The sequence below is a fragment of the Coturnix japonica genome, chromosome 3 (assembly GCF_001577835.2).
Source record: "Coturnix japonica isolate 7356 chromosome 3, Coturnix japonica 2.1, whole genome shotgun sequence".
Taxonomy (NCBI): domain Eukaryota; kingdom Metazoa; phylum Chordata; class Aves; order Galliformes; family Phasianidae; genus Coturnix; species Coturnix japonica.
This window is the reverse complement of record NC_029518.1, coordinates 34,508,074-34,523,183: the sequence shown is the minus strand read 5'-3', so window position 1 is coordinate 34,523,183 and position 15,110 is coordinate 34,508,074. Positions and strand designations below refer to the sequence as shown.

The 15,110-nt window shown below is 47.9% G+C and overlaps 1 long non-coding RNA gene across 1 annotated transcript; it reads right to left on the bottom strand.

Moving 5' to 3' along the window:
* Positions 1-3,692: 3,692 nt before the first annotated feature.
* Positions 3,693-14,828, bottom strand: LOC107311417. Its single transcript, XR_001554060.2, has 2 exons — positions 13,185-14,828; positions 3,693-5,099 (listed from the first exon to the last, which is right to left on the bottom strand). It is a non-coding gene; the product is annotated as an uncharacterized LOC107311417 (long non-coding RNA).
* Between the last annotated feature and the right edge of the window lie 282 nt (positions 14,829-15,110).

Below are 15,110 nucleotides of genomic sequence, written 5' to 3'. Positions count from 1 at the left end.
TGTGAAGAAATATAACAGAGCAGTTTGTCTTTTGCTCAAGTGGTAAAGAACCGGGTTACAGCCATGTTGTGAAATTATGCAAGAATTGGTTTTGATCCCCTTGAACAGAACAGCCACGTTACTGATGGTGATGAACAGCCCATGAGATGCGAATGCTGGGGCCAAAGAAGAAGATGTGCACTGTGATTTGGCCCTGCAGAGAGACCCAGCACATCTGGCTTAGCCTCCCGGCTCTGCCTCTGACATTCTGCAGTTTTATCTCTGTTGCTTTAGCAGAGAGATTTAAGAGCAGCAGAACAAATTAGTTGTATTTCCAGGGTTAGATAATCTGCTGAATGGCCCTTAAATCCTCCAATGTGAAGCAGCAAGTATAATGTACCCTCTGCAGCGGCCAGCCTGGAGAGCTGCTTCATGCTGCAGGGAACGCAGGGGGGATGCAGAGCTGTGTCTGCTGAACACCCATCTATCACCTCTGCTCATGAGCAAAGCTTCACAGGTTATCTCTGAGGTCTCACCGGAGGGAAGAAAATAATGACGGTACTCCTAATTGAGTCACCCCTCTGTGGTTTTCCCTCTGCCCAAGGCCACCTGCCGGTGTCGGTGCCAGCCCTGCCTGCCCTGAGTTCAGCCTTTTCTCCCTTCATTTCCTCAGCTTCTAATGATGCTGAAGGCACAGGCGGGATGTGTGCAACGGGACCTGACTGCACCAGAACGAGAACCTCCATGAGAACACCTCCTGAAACAAGGAGAGGTGTGAAGTAAACCGGTGCACAGGCAGTGCCAGCTATCAGGACCACTGGGTGTCTAGAGATGGCAGCTAGCTGCTTCTGGCAGCTGCCAATATAAACAGTATGGTTCTTTATTTTACAGCCTCACTCAGAGTTTCCTTGAGCACCCCACTGACACAGGGTGAATTTTAGGGAGCAGTCTGTCCTCCTTCTTTCTGGAACAGCAAACATCTGGCACTACTGAGATACCATCACCTCAATGCAACGGCTGGCTGTATTCCTTAATGAGCTTTTATGTAACAGCTTCACAGTGCTTTTCCAGGGAGGACAACAGTCTCATCTATTACCTTACCTCACATATTTCTCTATAGAGAGACGTTTTACGCTGAGGCACTGTCCCCACCTTTCCCTGTTTAATTCTTCCCAGATGTCTCTCTGGTGTTTAACCTGCAGGTCGCCCTGTTCACCAAAACCAAAGCAAAATGCTGGTTTGAATAAGCTTGAACTGCATGGATGCCATTTCTGAACATTAGCAGGTCGCATGATACTTCCAGCTGCATTTGATCTTATTTGCTGGTTCAGCCTGAACTTTTCAGGGGCAGGTTTTTCCTCCTGATTCATTATTGTTCAAACCCACCAAGCAGTGCCTGTGGAGCGGAAGCCTGAATGAGGTTGTTTAATGAGCAGGCCAAGTCATTCATCTGCTCCTCATGGTTCTGCAGAAGGGCTGCATCTCCCCCTTCCTGGCTTTCCTTCAAGGCACCCCTCCTCGTGGCATGAGGAAAGCAGCTGATGCTGGCATTGCTTGGGACACAGCAACCTCACTCACAGCAGCCTCCTTTAAGCCTGCTTCCTACACTCACATTCATGTTGGTGCTGAGATGCTTCTGCAGCTGTTGTGCTGCACCGTAGCAGGAAGGTGGCCTGATGGGTGCAGCCACGGAGCGTGCAGCCATGCTGTGACCCCAGCACCTGCTGGGTTTGGAAAGCACGCCATGCCTCAGGAGCTGCATGGAGCTGGCTTACACCCTGTGGCCGAATAAGGGCTTGAGCCTGCAGCTGGCGTCAAGCAGGCCGTGGAAATTCGGTGGAGCTTTGCCAGGCAATGGCAGCTGAAGCGCTGGCAATAGGAGCTATTTTTCATACATAAAACCAGCTATTTTTGCATGACCTTTGGTTTCATAGCAAAGCATGCGGGCTGCCTTTCCCCTCCAAAAGTACGAACGTTTGCTGGACGCTCACATCACAGAGGCGTTTGGTGCAGATAAGCACGAGCATCTGTCAGGGTGCCATTTTTGCACTGCGCAGCAGCGTGGGAGCACTCCCTGTCCCCTGCTCCCCGCCTGCTCAAAACAACTGAAACTAATTACATACCAGGAATACCAGCGTCTCCCGCAAAGCGGCTCTCCCTCCCTCTCTCCCTTTTTTCCCTTCCGCCTGATTCACCAGTGCTTTGGCTGAGCTCCAGGGCTGAGGAGGGTGGGGAGAGGCAGGAGGGCTCCGGAGGGCAGCGGCTGCCTCTTGCACTCATTTCCACTTCACAGCTGCTGCTGAGCTCTGCCACAGGGAGACAGATCCCAGAGGTGGGAGGGAGTGTGGCAAGGAGGGAGAGGATGAAAGCGGCAAAGAGCTGCATTTATGAGGCTGTTTCTCTTTCGGTGAAAAGAAACATTTATCAGTGATTTCATGTATCATGTGAGAGGTGGCTTCCTGCCAGTTTTCGAAGGACGCAAACAACCCGCTGACATCACACGCTAAATATAGAGCAGCTCCCGCTTTAGGTGGATAAATAATGCAGATGCACGAGCCTGGGTCTTCGGTTACACACTCATTAGGATGGGCCTGTCAGGTTCGTACAATCGAGAGAACACCATCCAGCTCCAGAGCGGAGCGAGAGGTGAGGAATGCAAAACAACTGCAGACAATGGGTGATTAAGCAGATTTCCTTGTTCTCTGCTCCTTCTTACAGCTACATTTCATGTCTGCAACACGCCATGCTGCAGCTTTTCCAGCACGGCTCTCCTGCGTCCCTCCCTTTTCCTTGAAGCCAAGCTCTAACGACAGCCATGGGTGGGGAGAGGATGAACAATGAGCGCAGCCAAAATGTGGAAACTTCCCCCGGCGCTTAGCGGGGGAAAAAAAACAGAGGAAAGAAAAAGGCAAAGAAAGGGCTCTGATCAGACTATGCAAGCAGTAAAACAGCAGCGGCTCGGTATGAAACAGAAGTTTTCCACGCCATGTTAGAAAGAGGTTTTAATCAGGGTCTCCCCATGCCGAACACTCCACTAGTGTTTTTGTGAGGCACCCGTTTTAACAACCAGACAAGCAAACCTGTGGCTGTGGCACACTGCTTTAATGTTTCAGAAAGTGCTCGGGGAAGGATTAGGATTCATAACAAAACCCAATCGATACTTTCCCCCTTCCCTTCGTTCAGATCAAAGGCGCTGTGCGGGAGGAAGAGTCCAGAGCCATTCCCACCAGGGGAGAAGGGAGACCTGAGAGCAGGAAACGCAAAGACAATGCGCCATAAAGCTGCCGCAAGGTGTTGGATCGATGACAACATCTGCATGAATCCTTCCCCTGGCAGTCAGGGATACAATAGAAGCTGTTCCTATGGAAACTGGAGCAAAAGCATCGGGCGGGAGGAAGAAGGCTGCAATTAAAGGTGGAAAAGCGAGAGAATATTTTTAGATTGCTTCAGAGGAACGCTACAAAATGACATCATCCTATCTTGTTATTTGCACTGGGGCTATGTAACATATTGTGGCGTCTGCCCCCGGCCGTTAAATGGAAAAATGTTATTATGCGTGTGAATTATAAATACTGCGGTGAAATCCGAGCTCAGGAGTTATTAGACATCTCTGTTCTGTAATAAAGAAGAACATTTAATACACTGCACTGCACGGATTCACTGTTCAATGCAAGGGGCATTGTGTCTAGGATTTTAATATTCCCAGAAGGTAATTATGAGTCATCCTTTTATTGTTATTAAGAAGCGAAGTGCAAATAATTTTACGCATTTGATGTCCCTCACATCAATGAGCCTCTTGCACTGGAGAAACATGGCCTAATTTTCCAGAGTGCTGTGTGCCAACGTGCTCCGAGTGGATGTGGCAGTAGTTGTAACTGCTCAGCACTGCCAAAAACTCACCCGTCCATTTCACATGTGAACATCTCATTCATTTCAGAAATACAAAGTGCACATTCCGCTGTCTGGCCAGACTCCACTAAGAGTTAAGGACCTGTGGCATAAAGCCCTAAATCAAGGGGGGAAAATTATTCTAACACATTCGTGGTAGCTTTACTAAACAGGGGGACCTTCAGCAGAAGCACGTCTGAAATTAATCAGATTCCCCAGCTAAGGCCCCACAGACACATGTGTAGGTGCAGCAGCATCAACATATGCCAGTTCCCAATGTCAACCCCGACAATGTGCAGGACTGACTCTGAACATGTACCCAGCGTGGCAGGCCGTTATCTTACAGATAGTGTTCTCCATTGACAGAAGAGGTGAAGCAAGGAGGGACTCGCCCACCTTGCACCAGGACATGGGAGGCCAGTGCCCACCTCACTTGAGAAGCGCAAATTGCTACTGGGGTCACACCACCGCCAGTAACGTGAGAAGGGTAAACCCAGAGGAATGTGCTTCTTGTGACTGAAGAGCTTCAAAACTGCTCTCTGCACTGGAATAATGATTAGCAAATGCCACACTCAGCGAGAGAGCGTGCTGTCACTGGAGATGGGCAGGGACTGAAATTCCCCATGCAGATATCTACTGACGCTGCCAAAATATCTGCGGGTGAGTGACAGGGCTTGCCCTAGCTTCTGCCCTGTGTGAAATGAAGCACGTGGTGCTCAGCCATTTGTTTTTGCACTGGGGAGGAACCTCTGTGTCAGCAGGGAGGCGGGTTGCAGCAGCCGCCCAGATGCCAAAGGAGCAGGCAGAGGCCCAAGCAGCCTTGCACAGACCCACAGCAAGGCGTGGGCTGCCCTGATGGTTTTTTGCAGTGCTCATCGTTGGTGGGCTAAACACACCCCTGGCAGCCTGTCCACACCTCCCCTTCCATGTCTCTGCAGTAAAAGGCACTGGTGCAGCCGGATGGGGCAGTTGCCAGCTGGGGAAACAGCAGCGCATAGCATTCGGTGGATGGATGGGCAGGCAGAAACAGACAGGCAGAGAAATTTCCCCTGTGCCATCATTATGTGCTACTATTCTCCCAGTTTCAGCACTCTCTTCCACACAGATTCCATTTTTCTTTCCACTTCTAGTCCATTTTTGGGCAGTAGATGAACATCAACCACCACCACATAGCTCAAGCTGAAGGGTATCCACAGAGCAGAACTCAAAAGGGTGAGCAAGTTGACTTGAGCCTGAAATAACAAAACATAGAAACACATTTTGGTCTAAGCACAGCCTTTTAGCTCTAAGATCCCTAAATCTCCTGACTTTGATAACTTAGTGCCTGAGAAAGAAGCCTATTTATGACAGGACTGACTAAACTGACCTACTGTGCACACCGGCTTCACTCAGCTTAACCTCATCCCTTCTTCCTCCTTAAGCTAATGGCCAGCACAACAATGGATAACTTATCCTTTCTTCCTGGCTGCTCTTTTTTGCCACGTCTCTTTTTATTTACTTATTTATTTATTTACTGGGGGAGGAAGGAGGCAAGGTTCTACGTCTTACAGTATTAGTGTTGGATATGGATGAAACATTATTTCATATAACTTATCGTTTAATTTGTACTATATGTGAGCTTTGGCAGTGCCAGCATTGTAGTAATGCCAGTAAAGAATCTTTGATCTGAATGAGTGTAAGACTCAGCCAGGCTTGAAGTAGGGCTGCAGAAAATAATTTCAAATATTAAAAAGCACATGTGTCTGGGGGGAATGGAGCTGCTGTCAGTGCCCTAAATAGCACATTTTGTTTCTCTGCAAACCCAAGGACCATTTTAGGACAACACACAACCTGAGCTGAAAAGTCACTTTCACAGCTGGAATTCACTGGACATTTTGGGCACTGTCCCAGCCCAAATCACAGCAGCCATGAATGTGTGTAAGGCTCAAGGGCCCTGCAGAGATCGTCCAGGACCTCTTGGCCTTCCCTTCCCTCTTTTCCTGTCTTCCTCAACTGGCATTTGTTTAACCTTTTACATATACTATCGGTGACAGGGACAGCCCTCTGCTAGGGCTTGCCTCTCTTGGTGGTTAGACATGTTTTTCCTTCAGACCTAACCCAGGTCACTCTCACTGAGCTCACCTCCCTCTCCCACTACCTAGAGACTAGTTGGTCTAGTGGCAATCCTTACATATCTGACACATTTCCAATCTGCCCTCATCCTCCACTCTTGCAGACTGGACAAACCAGTTCTCTTAACCTTTCCCCAAGAACCACCTCCTTCAGGTTGCCACCATCCTCCTCTCTTCTCTGGCTTTTCCCCCATTGGAGCAGGACGCCCACTTCTCCCAGGTAACAGTGATAGGGCAAGAGGGAATGGCCTCAAGTTGCACCAGGGGAGGCATGGATTGGGTATTATGAAAAAATTCTTCTCAGAAAGAGTGGTGAGGGTCTGGAATGGGCTGCCCAGGGAGGTGGTGCAGTCACCGTCCCTGGAGCAGTTCAAGAAGCAATGAGGGATGTGGTTAGTGGCCATGGTGAGGGTGGGTTGATGGTTGGACTAGGTGATCTTGGTGGTCTTTTCCAACCTTAGTGATATTAAGATTGCTGCTGTGTGGGAAGGCTGTACTTCAGGCTTGCAGCTAGCAGACAGGCTGGGCCTGGCTTGGCTCTGCAGGGCTGCAGGAGCTTGGGCTAGCAGAAGAGTATGCTGTGTGAGACTGTGCAGCTTCAGCTCAGGCTTGCCAGGGACCCAGCTGAACAATTAGAGGAAGTAGTGCAACTGTGGGCTCTGCTTGCAGCACGCTTATAGCCCTTCCTTCTATGAATAAAATTAATCATTCTCACTGATTCTCTAATCAACCCAATCCTCAGAGGTGTAAAATGCACTGGCAGATGTATAATCAGGAAATTTTTCCAAATTAACCTAAAAAAAAACCAAAAACCAAAGAACTCAATTAATCTCTCAATACTGTCGGAGCTAAGCAAGAAGTATCTGAATCAATGACAGCAGCAACTGTACCCTGCAAAAGCCAAGGAAAACATCACCAAAAGGGCCATTCCTGATGAGGATGTGGGCATGGCCACCAATCCATGTCACCCTTGCTATCATGCAGCCTTGACTTGGATGTCAGATGGAGGAGGTAGCACGGCAGCCTCTGTGTTGTTTTGTCCTCTCACTGCTTTCTGTGGTCGAACTTGGGGAAGCACACGTACCCAGACCCATCCAGCCAAGCACCATGGCCACCTTGTTTATACTCCTTCGAGATCTGGACTGAAACAAGTGCACCACTGTGTGCTGAATAACAAAGAAGAGGAGAGGAAGTAAAGGTTCATACTATCTTAAATTTGGCATTGGAGCCTTTAAAGGAGAATAATGAAGCAAAGCACCAGAACTGGAGTTGCAGATGTGTGGGACCTGGTGGCATAAAAAGAGTCAGGACAAGGCCCAGCCTGCTGGCTTTTGTACCCACTGCTTTACGATGTAGAACAAAAACAAAATGGATTCCAGAAAACAGTGGTAAATATTTGATGATATAATTATGTCTTATTAATGCAAGGTTCTTTATTTTGCAAATTAAATTTTCACAGGAATTCATCACCCATTTCTTTTTTATTATTTAGGCCTTGAGTGTGTCACAGTTGTTTGTTTTGTATTTTCATAGCCATTTGATTAATATTAAATGCTTAAAATAAAAACCTCATTTATAGTTTAGTTATAATGGCCATGCAAAAATACTATGAATTCTCACCGATATTTATGGCGTGCATTAGTTCTTAGCACTACTTTTGATATTTTTATTTCCACGCAGGACGCACACAGTTCATTACGCATGAAGAATAGTTTAATTTCCAGGAGCTCAGCCACCATCTGTAAAACAAAGGGAGCTCACAGCACTGCTGGGGCTCCCTTGCAATGCACTGCTAGTGGCCACTGGGAAGTGGAACCTCAATATGGGGATAGAGCAGCATGCTGCCTATGCACCCTGTCCCAACAAGGCAGCTCCTGTCCTCCTGGCCTGCAAACATGCACCGTGGCTGAGCAGGAATTGGGGAGAGTGTTAACTACTGGCAATTATTCCGTAGGTCTGTGAGACATCTTTCATGCCTGTTGGATGTGGTAATAAAACTAACCTTGTGTGTTTTGTAATTGCCCTGTGCAGGAAAGCTGCTTGTGGGTGCAGAGGGAGGCTGCAGCTGGCACTGTGCATTGCTGTGGGTTTCATGCTCTGAAGGGCCCTGGTGTGAGCCAGCTTTCAACAGCATGGGGAGCAGCAGTGTGAATTCTGTAGCAGGTCGCTCAGGCAATTTCAAGTGTTCTGGGATTTTTGCAGTAGTAGAGAGGAGTGCTGTGGTTTCTAATGAAAATAATAAAAAGAACCAACAACAGAAGCAGGACAGAAAAAAAAAAAAATAATAAAAACCCTCCTCAGCCCTCTGCCAAGCCACTATGAATTTAGCAATACCATGAGATATTTCAGGATGCATCAAAAATGCCACAGCCATTACTGTGTGTATGTAGGATGCTTATCCCATACCAGGTACCTACAAAGGCCCTACTTTCTGTTTGCCACACCAACTTGACATCCTGTGGAGAAAACAGCTTTATCACCTCCCTTGCAGATGCTAAATGCCACTATGTCCTCCTACCAGTTGTGGACAGTGTGCACACAGAGCATCTTTCCATCTCTGGTTATGGTGGATCTTGCTAGTGTGCTGAATAGGGGAGAAAAACAGATCCTAGAATTTGCTAAATGTGCTGACAACAGCAGGAGATATGAGGCTGCAAAGGACAACATCCTGTCCCCAAGACAGCTTCCATCACTGGAAGATTTCAGGGCCAGGCTTCCTGGGGAAGGAGGGTGCAGCTTCCTTTGCCTGGCTTCCTCACAGGGTCTGTGAAGAAACTGCCCATCCCCTGGCTTTATTGAGCTTTATATCAGACACACTGGACTCTTTCCACATTGCTTATACTCATTTTCAGCAGCACAAGGTGAATGCAAAGCCTTGTCCCCATGTCCTGGTGACATCCTGTCTCACTGGCAGTGCTATGGCTGACTGCTCAAGGCAAGATCTAAGGCAAATCAAGATTTAAGTATAACAAGTAAAAGTAGCAGCCTCCCTCCCTCTGCCTGCTCTCAGGAGCTTATCCTGATGTGTGCTTCACCTGGGTCTGCTTGCACAGGCCTGTACTCATTTTCTTCCCGGGGTAGAGGGGGTGCAGGTAGCTGAGGCACAGCCATATCAGGGACAGGGTTTGAACGTCCCAGCGCCTCATTCACCCTCTGCTCTCTGGGCTGCCGCTTCCCAGCATGGACCATATTTCATAGCCACCTTTGTGAAACAGACTAGGGACAAGACATCAAAGAGGGAAGCTTGATTAATTTGGCTTGAAAGCAACAACTGTCGTGCAAAATAGATGGCTGTTCGGCCCTTGGGTCCCATCCTGTACCTCTGCAAACTTGAACCAGAGCCCATTTTCCTTGATTCAGAAACCACGCTTCCTCTGGCTGGGGGATTCAAAAAGAAATAGAGCTCTGGTATGGAAACCAGCAACATGAGCTGTGGACAACAGCTGAGTTATACTGTTAAAAAAAATTCAGTGCTTTGGGAAAACTGAAAAAAATAAAACGTAATGGCTCCTTACAGAGCAGAAGAAAAGACACAGGCTCGTTACCACCTGGTGCTAGGCAGCACATGCTGGGGATGCAGCTCATCAGATCCCTTCATCCCTGTGTCATTCACAAAGTGCAGAGTCTGGCTGTTTACTGAACTGCTGCCTTGCCAGGGCCACCGGGCAGCCTTCTGCAAGCTCTGCTTGCTTCTGGAAACTGAAATACCTCAGCTTCAAAACCATTACAGGAGAAGGTGCTTTACTTGGGGCTGAAATCAGAGCCAAAATCTATTCCTGGCAATGGCTTGAAGGTCACACACACCAACAAAGAGCTCCTACCCTTTCAGTACATGCTGTCAGACAGATGCTGCTCTTGCTCTTTTCTGACAGTGACAGATTCTAGGCTCGGTCTGCCACCCTTTCATGGGTGTGTTTGTTTTCTCCTCCAGCCTGCATTGCTTTCCTAATCCTTGCCCCCAACTCGGGTGTCACCTGCTTCTGCCTTTCCCCAAGAGGATGCAGTTGGGCCTAGACAGTGCAGATCTCTATAATAACAGCAAGCTCACTCCTGCCCACACATCTGAGCAGTGAAGAGATGGCAGTGCTGCTTTGCAAGACTGCCTGAATAGGCTCAAGTGTTTGAATCCACTGAGTCCTTCCCACACAAATACTCTCGCAGCACTTATAGGAGGCTAGGGCCCAGGAGGCCCCAGAGTTGAAGCTGATCAGGCAGCAAGCAGCCCCTGAGATCCAGCACAGAGATGGGGTGCTGGAGGATAACTGGGGTACTGTGGAGATGTGCCCCAGCAGAATCCTTCCCAGCTCTGCATGCTAGGGTACATCATGGGTGACTTAAGGGAGCATGGGTCTGGTTGGTGCAATCAAGGCCTGGATTCCTTCCTTAGATACACAGCAAAAGTCCTCTACCAGAGTAAATACAGGTGCAGTATGTTGCCCAGTCTGACCGTTTCCGCTTGCTCTTCTTTGCAGTGCAACACCCATGTCCCACTGGCTAGGACAAAAGGGAACAAAGCTCCCAAGGCAGCTGTACCACTACCCCAGCACCATCCATGGCCCTGGCACCTCTTCATCTCAACAGGACATTGTTTATTAAGGCAGCTCTCAGTGGGTGTTTGGCATGCAAGCAAACTTCAGAGGGAGAGGCAATGAGATGAACGTTGTGAATGGTGGCCATTGGATAAGTGAGGAAATCAGAGGTAAAGTGGGTCTGAGGAAAGAGGTGCCTTAAGCTGCTGATTTCCACGGACAGAGATGGATTAAAGCAAATGGTTGCCTGTATTTATAACCTTCCCAGCATGTTGCTGTGCCCAAAGGGGAGGCAAGAGGAAGGATCACAAGACCCTCACTGCCTAGGGCTTGGGAAAGGAAGTCTCTGCAATGCAAACTCTGAACATCCCCCTGAGGTCAAGAATTTCCATGGTGTCACTACTACTGTCACATGCAGGAGGAGCACCCTGGTGGCCCATCCCTGCTCCTGAGCCTGCAGGAAGGCTGCCCAGCAGCCCAGAGCCAACCTGAGGGGAAGCAGCCTGGAGTCTGTCCCCTGGTCCCAGCTGCCGCCAGGTCTGGCAAAGCTGAGAGGTGCCTTATGAGTGCAGTCCTTTCCAGGGCCTGTGTTTGTGTTTACATGTAGGAGCTAGAGATGGTGCAGATGGCTAATGTGTTTGTTTGGTATTGTTCCTTCTAGCTGCCTAGAGCTGTTTCTGTACTTCAGTACTCGTCATGGTTACTGCATACACAGAATCTTAAGCACCTCTTTCCCTTGCGGTGAAAAGCTTGCTTGCATCAGTTGAAAAATCATGACTGTTGGGGAGGGTTCTCTCTGTCCTCTTGCCCCCCTGTTGGTTTCCTAGCACACCCTAAGAGCATAGGTACCAGCCTGCATTTGATCACTGCATGCCAGTGCCCAGTTGCTGGAGGGTGTTCCCAGAAGGAGCCAAGGCTGACTTCTGTGGTGCTCCTTGCTATGGCTTGTAAAGACACAAACATGAAGAAGCCTGGAGGAGGCACCGCCTCCATCTCAGCACTGAATGACTCCTATTAGCACAATGCTCCAAATCCCTTGTAAGTCCTCCCAGAAAGGGAGAGTAAATATAGTTTGTCAAGCAGTTATCTTTAGCACACTGTCTCGTCTGCCAGCAAAGATCTTTCTGCATGACCTCTTCCTAAGTCACGGTGATGTCTGCTTGTTTGCTTACTCCCTTTTGCCATGCTGTGCCCAGAGGGGAGCCTGGGCTCCCAGGGGCACAAGGCAGAGACCATGTCCTCTCCTGCCCTTACCAGCAGCATGTACAGGCATAGATGGGTTATTGACCTTCAAAACTAGTTTCTCCCACCCCTTTTATTTATTTATTATTTATTTATTAAGAAAAGAATATCAGATGCAGGTTAACACAGAGGAGTAGTGAAGAAAAGAGGAAAGCCCACACCTCTGCACTAAGCTTTCTGTAACCATAGAATGGAGATGGGGGAAGAAGCAAAGGGGGGTTCTAAAACAAGCTGAAGACAAACCCATACCACACTTGTCCTGATGGCCCTTCCCTTCCTTGGTCTGTTAGCCAGCACTCCCCTTGTGCCACCCTCTGCACACATACATGCATGGTTTTCCATCAGACCCAGTGGCTCAGCACATATCAAGTAGGGGCTGCACTGCTAAACTGGATGCACTGCATGCCTTCCCCAGTACAAGCAATGCCCAGCAGCATGAAGGAGTATGCTGTACATGGCAGCAGGTGGGGATGTCTTGCCACACTAAAATCTGTATGTCCAAGCCACAGTATTTTAAACAAAGTATTTCCCTCTTTTTGTTTTAATAATCTCCCGGGGGTCTCGACTCTTCTGGAAACTGCTACAGGTGGTCAGTGTAACGCAAAGCTGGGTGAAGGTTCAGACAGAATGAAACAGAGGAAGCGAGGTGTTAATGGCCACAGCTGCTGCTACTCTGTGCTGCTCTGCTGGCCACCAAGCATCATGTTGCAGCTCTCCCCTCCTGCCACCCTCCCTGCAACACTGAGGAACTCTCCAAGGCAACATAGCAGTTTCATTGCTGTCTGACAAACTGAGCTAACTGGCCAAGCAAACCAAAAGAGCCAGTGCTCTTCCATCAGGAGTCTTCTAGCTTCCTCCAGCACCACCAAGTAAAACTCCTCCAAATACTCAACATCCAGATCCTTGGTGAGCCTGTGGTGACTGACACCGCAAGGACCCAGATGGTGAAGGAGGATGGGCCAAGGGCTCACCCCCTGTCCCTCTACTTCCCTGTTCTTCTGAAATCACATTTATGGAAAGGTTCGGGACAAAAAAACTTCCCCCTTCCCAGGCCCAGAGAGTTCCTTTGTCTCATCTACACGTACCAAGTACTCTGACAAGACCAACATATCTTCTGAATAATTTACGGTGTATAGAAATGATCATAACATAGACATCTGCTGTGATTTAGTTAATTATGAATAAGTAATAAGGTAATGCTAGCAATACATTTAACTGAAAAACTATTTATAACGAAAGGATTTCTTATAAATAATTAGAGCAAAACCGTGCATTGTAATGCACTACCCACTCTACATCCTATTTCTGGTGGAGGTTTAAAAGCATCTTTTTGACACTTCTTGCAGTGAAGTGTATCTGGTACTTCCACAAGGCCTGAGGCACTGACAAGTCTCCAGCACTGACAAGAAAACTCACTGCCCTTTGTCTTTCTCACCTGTGAGAAGCTCTTGTTGGGTCGGTGCTGGTACTCTCTTCCTATGGATAAAATATAAGAGTGGTGTGAAATTATCATTCAGTAACTGAAAACCTGTAGTAAAATTAGTCTTAGTGAAGGAAGGGAGAGTCCTCTTCCAGCACAAGCAGACTCATGCATAACATTTGATAGGCCAAAACATAGCTCTGGAGCCACAGGCTGTAACCTTGGTGATCATCAGCAGGAGAGAGGCAGCACAACAGTATTGCAATGGAGCTGATCAGGAGGGAGCTGAAACCAGCCCTGAAGTTGTGCCTAGCAAGGACAATGAGACTGGCTGAAGCCTAACCCTCTGAGATATCCATTCCTGCAGGCATCCCTGAAGGTGCAAAAGCGATGCCATCCTCGTGCAGCACTGCAGCAGCTCCCCAGGGAGCCAAGAGGACATCTGCAAAAAGAGTTACTGGTGCTGCTCTAGTGCCTATTGGACTGTTACTCAGAAAATCAGCACTACAATTGGCAATCTTTGTAGAAAAGGAAGGGATCCACCCCAAAACTTTAAACATCGGGAAACTTTTGTGACACAGGATGAAGAAATACTCACTACTGCTGCAGTTAAGAACGTCTCTGCTGGGCAGATAGTGTGGAGGCAGCCTAGCGTGGCTGGCCCATACTTTTCAGTGGCATGAGGGTCTGGTCCCACTTAATACCTTCAGCAGTGATCTGGACAAAGGGACAGAGTGCAGAGTACACCCTCAGCAAGAATACTGATAAGACAAAGCTGGGAGGAGTAGCTGATACACCAGAAGGCTGTGTTGCCATTTAGTGAGACCTGGAAACATTGGAGAGGTCCACAGAAAAAGCCATAGCAATCTGAATGAACAGCACTGATAAGATGAAGCAACTGGCTGGACTATTAAAATACCATAGAGGGTAAAAAGTAGTCAGTTCAGTTATGGACACAGGCTAGTTGTCTCTTCAGAGTAAAGGGAAGAACTTGAAAAAGCATAGGGGCTCTCACAATATGAACAAAATCATCAAAAAGGCAATATAAAAGCACAGCTAAATGTCGTTGCTTCATGCTGTTTATCATCATTTGTTTCCTATGGGAAAGCCAGAAGGCGCAGCCTACACGTCTAAGCACAAATTGTGAACAAATTATTGTCCCTGGTGCTGTGTGTTAAAGCTCCAGCGGGGCCCATCTAGCCTATTTCTTCCAAGGTACAGGGAGGCAGAAGCCCATCACAGCTCCTGCACAAAGTGTTTTGTTGTCTGGCATTAACAAAGATAGTGGTACTTTCTGCAAGAGAACACTCCTTTCATCCATTACTTCTGAGGGTGGCTTTGCCCTAACTGTGCTCCCATAGGGAAAACTGGGAGATCACTGTTAAATACCACCACAAAATCACAAGAAAGCTAGCGGGTTTCTTTAATTATTACAGACCAAATAGGTCTTAAATGTGTGATGGAAAAGGTGGTGCTTATGGTGGGTTGGCCTCACTGCAATGCATGAAGGAGAAGCTGCAAAGGCATGAGTCAGTGCGCAGCAGCTGATCTATTTCCTGATTCCTCTGACATGAACGCACCCACAAAAGTCTTTCATGGAGTAACCTCATTTCTAAGCTAACCGCTTGCTGAGGAATGATGTATCTTAAAAGAGAAAATCATTTGTTCCTTCTGCTCAGCAGCAGCTGAGTGCAGTAAGTCAACAGAAATAAAAGGAGTTGTAAATAGTCTGGGCAAAATTAAATGCCTCACTCCATTATGCAGTTATTGCTTAATATCTGCAAGTTCTCTTACTACTGGAGGGTTGGAGAGTATGACACTGCTATAAAAAAGGACTGGAGAAAACCTGGTTCTCTTGAGGGGAAAAATGAACCGAATCTATTTGTTTCGACTAAAAAAATACTTGGGCCTCCTTCAGCTCTGAGAGATGAAAAACACAAA